This window comes from Leptidea sinapis, chromosome 34 (assembly GCF_905404315.1).
Source record: "Leptidea sinapis chromosome 34, ilLepSina1.1, whole genome shotgun sequence".
NCBI classification, from domain to species: Eukaryota; Metazoa; Arthropoda; class Insecta; order Lepidoptera; family Pieridae; genus Leptidea; species Leptidea sinapis.
This window is the reverse complement of record NC_066298.1, coordinates 8819570-8826963: the sequence shown is the minus strand read 5'-3', so window position 1 is coordinate 8826963 and position 7394 is coordinate 8819570.

Below are 7394 nucleotides of genomic sequence, written 5' to 3'. Positions count from 1 at the left end.
CAAGGTTCAATTTAACTTCTTTTCCGCGACCTTCTCAAGAGAGGACTCGATAGAAGACACAAGTTTTTCCCGGCACTGATCGACGATTTCCCGAGAGAGACCTGCATGGCCCGTTCACATCACCAGTGCTGTCGTCTGCATAGCAATGTATGTTGGAGTTGTCCAACATATAATATATCTAGGATAATATATATAGGATATCTATATCCTAAGAAATTAATTTAACTCCGCCTCCATATCCTGCCCTATACCAAAGGGTTGGTATGGTGCTGGTCCCAAGCCCGGATAAAGGAGGAGGGAATTCGAGCCAAGTTGTGAGACGTACCGTGACGAGGGCTGCGTGTCTGGGGGAGAGCTCAGACTTTAACGGTGTACCTCCGATACCTGGGCACCTTGGAGTGTTATTTTATGCCCTTCGGCCAGTAAGCGGGGCTCTGCTGGTTCGTGACCTTTATTTCCCTAGCTTCTCGTGGGAACAAAGTGAAATGAAATGAAATGATTTATTTGTATGAATCGTGGTAACATAGTTGTTAACAATTAATTGGTGTACAGCACAATTCGCCAATATATCGGCATACAAATATTTGATTGTCAATATTGGAATATCATATTTAATTTATACTTATACGTTCTTAATACACATTACGTAGCTTTAATTCAATGATATAATATAAAATAAACATTAGTTTGTAGGTACCTCTCAAAAATTACATTTGAAGACTATTATTTTTGGCTAAAGAATTCTTTTAAACTATAAAAGCATTTACCTATTAGCCATAATTTTAATTTTTTATGCATTAATGTTTTAGGCATCTCTCTAATATTCTTTGGAAGGTGGTTAAATACCCTAATACACATAACATTTGCGTTATTTTGATGAAGCGCTGTTCTACAGTATGGCATAAGAAGGCGAGTTGGATCTCTTAATCCTAATATGGAATAGTCCTTTGCTGGTTTAAAAAGTTCACCATGTTTTTTAATGAACATACAAATTTCTAATATATACAGACCCGTAAGCGTTAACAGACGGTGCTTTTTGAATAATGGTCTACACGATTCTAGAGGACTGACATTGCATAAAGCTCTTATACATTTTTTTTGTGCCAGAAAAACATTTGAAATATTAGTGGAGTTTCCCCATAGTATTAACCCGTACCGTAAAACTGACGCAATATAACCGTGGTATGCAGTAAGTGCAGCATTAAAGGATAGAGTTTGTCTGAGCCTTCTTAAAGCGAAAACGAACTTATTTATTTTGCCTGCCACTGTATCACATTGAGCTTTCCAGTTACAATTGCAATCTAATATAAGGCCTAAAAATTTTATTGTGTTTGTTTCTTTAATCGTTTGGTCACTGTGTGTTATATTTAGAGATTTATGAATTGTTTTATAATTAGAAAATTGTATATATTTAGTTTTTGTCATATTAGCGAATAAATTATTCTCATTAAACCATGTCAATATAGTTTCTAAATTTTTATTAATAGTCATATTATAATTATTTATCGCTTTATGCTCGTCAGGAATAATTATGGATATGTCATCTGCAAATAATACACAGTTATAGTCAACAAATCGGGTAAATCATTCAAATAAATTAAAAACAGTAAGGGTCCCATAAGACTTCCTTGAGGAACTCCAAATTTACTAATTAAATAGGGTGACTTGTATGTAGTCATCTCCAGTTTCTCATTTATGTTATTTATTTCTACAATTTGTTGTCTATCGGCTAAATAACTTTCAATCCATTTTAGAGAAGGGCCTCTTATACCATATTTTTCACATTTATATATTAAGATATGATGATCAACAAAATCGAATGCTTTTGACATATCAAAAAAGGTTGATATTACAGGTACTTTCTTGTTAATACATGTAGTTATTTCTTCTATTAAGTAATAAGCAGCCAAAGTAGTTGATTTGTTAGCTTGAAATCCAGTTTGTTCTTTTTTTTATAATATTATGTTTATTTAGAAAATGCATTATTCTTACATACATTGCTTTTTCCATTATCTTTGAGAAAATAGATATAAGAGTAAGTGGAGGAAAATAATATATTAAATTCGATTTTGTCCAACATAGGTGCAAACTTATCTATCTCGGAACCCGAGGGTGAGCGGCTAGACGCCCCCAAGGGCACCGAAAACTTACCTCAGGTCGAGAGGCTAATCCCAGGCGAGCTGGCAACCGTTAAGGAAACCACAACGCCTACGGAAACAGACTCGAAACTGAGAAATATAAAGACGAAGCCAAAGAAGCTGTCCGGTGCAGCCCGAAAAGATTCAGAAAGCTTCTCCAAACGGATATGCCTGTAGAGGAAGCCAAGGCGTTAGCCAAAGTGCCTTGGAATGACCTACAGAAAGCAGGTCACAACCCTCCACCACCTGAAGCGAAAGCTGAAAAACGTGGCAGGTCAGAGGAAATTTTTCCGAAAACCCAGCCGAAGAAGGTCCCCAGGCTAGATGACACTCAGTCAACCTCGGGGAGACCTAGCTTCAAGGAGGTAACCGGGTCCTCACGTGTGGGCATTCGACATACCCATACTATGAGCGAGGACGAAATGCGGAAAGTGCGCCACGCACTTCTTGCTTTGATCACCGGGGCTGAACAAGGTACCGGGCCGACATTTTTGGGCTTTGCCCACAAGCCTGGCTGGATACGGGTGACTTGTGAAAATGATTTCAGACGAGAGTGGCTTGTGGACAATGTCAAGGATCTGAAGCTGTGGCCGGAGGCAGAGCTCTCATGCATGTCGGAGGAACAACTGCCCAAACCCTCCATAGCCACGACTTTTCTGCTGAACACTGAGGCTGACACAGTTGAAGAGGCACTGAAGCTGATCCAAGCGCAAAATGCGGGACTGAACACCGAACACTGGAAGGTGCTCCACGCGAGGGACGACAAGGGAGGCCAAGTGGTCACTTTTTCCTTGGACGATCCCTCCGCGGAGACTCTGAAAGAGAACGAGTGCAGAGCTGCCCTTGGTTTTAGAAAGATTAATTTTAAGATCAAGGGCGTCTCTGAGGGTTCCGCAGCAGCGAGTGGGCAGCAACCCACCCAGACCAGCGGGCCTGTGCGACCGGGAATATCTGGGATCTCAAGGACCCCGCAACGGCCAACTGCCCCCACAACTACGTCCCGGGACAAAGGGCCGATGTCGAGGAACGTCTCAGGTCCTCTCAGGGGAGGGAAAGATCAGAGTCGGGCTAATTCTGGCCGCGGGCGGAAACACCCATACCAGAAGACAGACCGACCTAAACCTTCCACCACCGGTGTGATCCAATGACGCACCGCAGTAATAGGGCGAGGATACTCCAGGCAAACCTCCACCACGCCAAAGCTGCTACTGCAGTAATGGAGAAATGCCTCGCGAGTAGTGAGGTCCTCTTTGCCCTACTACAAGAGCCGTGGGTTAACACCGGCAAAATACTGGGACTTAACACCGCTGGTAAGATAATCTACAATACCAGCGTATCAAAACCCAGAGCTTGCATAGTCTTCAACAAGAACACTAATTTCTTACCTGTTACAGAGGTCTGCACCGACGACCTTGTTGCGGCGTACATCTGTTTCAAAGGTTAGGAAGCCACCAAGGTGATCGTTTGCTCGGCGTACCTTCCATATGAAGAAAGAGACCCGACAACAGAATTGGCGAGAGTGGTCGAGTATGCACGACGCAACAACGCCGAACTGATTGTCGGGGCCGACGTCAATGCGCACCACACAACTTGGGGAAGCAGCGACGTCAACCACAGAGGTGAGCAACTTCTTAATTTCTTAGACACTAACGGCCTACAGGTACTAAACAGAGGTAATAAGACAACCTTCGTTACCTCGAACAGGCAGGAAGTTCTAGATATTACTTTCGCTACCGACAACATTGCCAGGCGAATATCAAACTGGCGAGTCAGTGATGAAATTTCGCTATCGGATCACCGACACATAGCATTTGACATCTTGGCTTGCCTCGAAAATCAAACATATACGTTTAGGGATCCAAAGAAAACAAACTGGACTGTCTACAAAGAGAAACTCAGGAGTAATTTGGAGAATATCCCTAAGCGTATCAGAATCCTGGATGAGCTAGAGTTGGCAGTGAAAGTAACCACGGATGGCATCACTGACGCCTACGAGGCTAGCTGCCCTCTCTCCTTACAACACTCAAACAGGAAAGTGCCTTGTTGGAATTCAAACTTGAACATACTAAAGAAGAAATCCAGAAGGCTGTTTAACAGGGCTTAAAAGACCCAAGAATGGGAACCCTACAAAGAAGCCCTAATAGAATACAACAGAGAAGTTAGGAAGGCCAAACGAGCATCTTGGAAGAAGTTCTGCGAGGATTTATCTAAAACTTCCCAAGGAGCCCCAGTACACAAACTGCTCGCCAAGGACAAACCTAGCCAAATCGGCCTGTTTAAGAGACCAGATGGATTTTTTACAGCCGACGAGGTAGAAAACGTAAGAGTACTGATGGCCCACCACTTTCCGGGGGCTACCCATCAACCATCTGTAGCAACGCCTACACAACGGCCTCTTGACGAGGACTGGCGTAGAGCGGCAAAGATAATCAGACCCCGGGATATAAGGTGCGCCATCAAGACTCTGAAACCCTACAAGTCAAGCGGTCTAGACAACATTTTTCCAGCGCTTCTTCAAAAAGGCTTGGATATCCTAGTACCGCTACTAGTCAAGATATACCGGGTAAGCTTTGCCTGGGGCTATCTTCCAGAACAATGGACTAAGGGTAAAGTACTATTTATACCTAAGGCAGGCAGAAAGGACTACTCCCTGCCAAGCTCCTTCAGACCCATAAGCCTTACCTCCTTTCTCCTGAAGGTTATTGAGAAAGTCTTGGACAGACACATAAGAGAGGATGCTCTAAGCCTATTCATAGCTCTCAACACGCCTACTGTAGAGGCAGGTCTACAGAAACGGCCCTTCTACAACTTGTGGATAGAGTCGAGAAGGCGTTACAAGACAAACAGATTGCACTCTGTGCGTTTCTAGACATTAAGGGCGCCTTAGACAATACCCCGATACACACGCTAGTGATGGGACTAATTAACAAAAATGTAGACTCCACCACTGTCAAATGAGTAAGGTCAATGCTCTCAAATCGCAAAGCTCTAATCTCCCTCCATGGGACATCACTGGAGCTATACACTACGCGAGGTTGCCCACAAGGTGGCGTTCTTTCGCCACTTCTATGGACACTAGCAGTAGACGAACTACTTAGTAAGCTGGCAGAACTCAGGATTGATGCACTAGGGTACGCAGACGACCTAGTTATTATCGTCAGAGGTTTCTGCCAAAGCCTACTAAGCTCTATATTGCAAAAGGCACTAAACACCATCTCACAGTGGTGTACAGCCAACAAACTGTCAGTCAACGCAGGAAAGACTGTTATTGTGCCATTCACGAGGAAACGGACACTTAACAAACTGAAGTCTCCCACCTTGAACGGCTCTACTTTAGAATTCTCAGCTGAGGTTAAGTATCTGGGAATCAAATCCGACCAGAAACTCACATGGAATTCTCACATCGACAAAGCCGTGAAAAAGGCCAAAACAACCTTCGGTGTATGTCGACGTCTGGTAGGGAGACATTGGGAAATGCGCCCCAAGATCCTACTATGGCTATTCACAGCAATTGTGAGACCAACAATCACATACGCCTCCATTGTGTGGTGGAACAAAGCCAGTCAGAAAACAACTGCAGACAGACTAAATAGCCTGCAGAGACTTGCCTGTATGTTGGTAACCGGGGCCATGACGTCTATTCCTGGTGCGGCCATTGAAGCAATGCTAAACCTACCGCCTCTTCCACTGTTCATACAGCAAGAGGCGAAGGCAAGCATGCTGAGGGCAATCGCCCAGGGGGGTTCATGTAACTGGATGTCGCAGGACTCTTAGGACTTTAGAGGACTCAGTTCTGCGAGACCACATATTAGGCATGTTACCTGATCAGATGATTCCACAACTAATCTCTGTTAAACACTATATCGTGGAACTACCTTCCAGGGACGACAGGGACTCTTCAAATAATAATAATATCCTAAGAAATCTTCAATTCTGAACTATCATAAAGCAATGTATACTTTTGAGACTTCATCATCATCATCAGTGGGCAGACGTCCACTGCTGGACAAAGGCCTCCCCCAAAGATTTCCACGATTACCTGCACTGTCCTCATCCAACGGATTCCGGCGATCTTGACCAGATCGTCGGTTCATACTACTAACACTGCGTCATCCGGTACGTGGTCGCCACTTAAAATTTGCAATCATTTAAAAAAATTACGTTAGAATATATTAAGGTGCACTCGCGTCATACATAATACAATCTCTTGTTCAACTATGATCGCCTGCTACTAAAACACTGTATAATGCTTCCTATCTCTTTTTGTTTCACGTTAAATCTTATGAATTTATGTGTCCGTCTCTTTTTACTGTCGCTTTTTCGTTTCATCGACATTCAAATCATAACGACTCTAAAGAAGTTTTCACTTCAAAAATAAACTCAAGTAAAGGATAATCAATAGCATCCGTCGTTATACTCACAGAATTCAATTAGAATTCAATTTGTTGATTCTGATAGAGTCTGCAGCGGAGCAAACGGAAATTGCGGTACCGCTTCCACCAGCCTTGTTGCAGCCGCGTTCAGAACCTCTATTTCCTTACATATTTTAAAATATCGAAGTCTTATGCAAACCAATGTATATTGTACTCTTATTAACCTTAGATCATATTTTATAGTCTAGATAGACTATGATTATGTTGTGACAAGGACTGAAAAAGGAATGCTGAAATGGTTTGGACACGTGGAGCGAATGAGTGAAGAAAGAATGACGCATCAAATATATAAGGCAAATGTGTGTGGGCAAGTCGGTCGCGGGAGACCTCGTAGAACATTCGTCGACCAAATTGGGGATGTTTTGAGAAAAGGAGAGGTCCGAAGCACCCGCAACCGGCGAGCATGTATGAAAAAAGTAATCAATGTAGAGGAAGCGCGTGAGGTTTGTAAGGATAGAAGCAAATGGCATTCTATTGTCTCTGCCTACCCCGACGGGAACAAGGCGTGAGTGTGTGTGTGTGTGTATAGACTATGACAGCTGTGAAAAATTCCAAAAAAAATAGGTTTAGAACAAACCCCTATTATGTCACGCACAAAAAGTGTCATACAAATAGCGAGTTTAAGACGTACCTTATCACGCACACTAAAATAGTATTTATGTTGTCTAACAGCAAAAGACTCTGTCTCGATGTATAAATTATATAAGTTATTAACTATTGTACTAAAACCCATTCGTCATTGTACTAATCACATATTATGTCAAAAATGATTGTTAATATTTTATTAAGTTAACTTTTAAAATTAATGCAGTTAAAGTTTGAC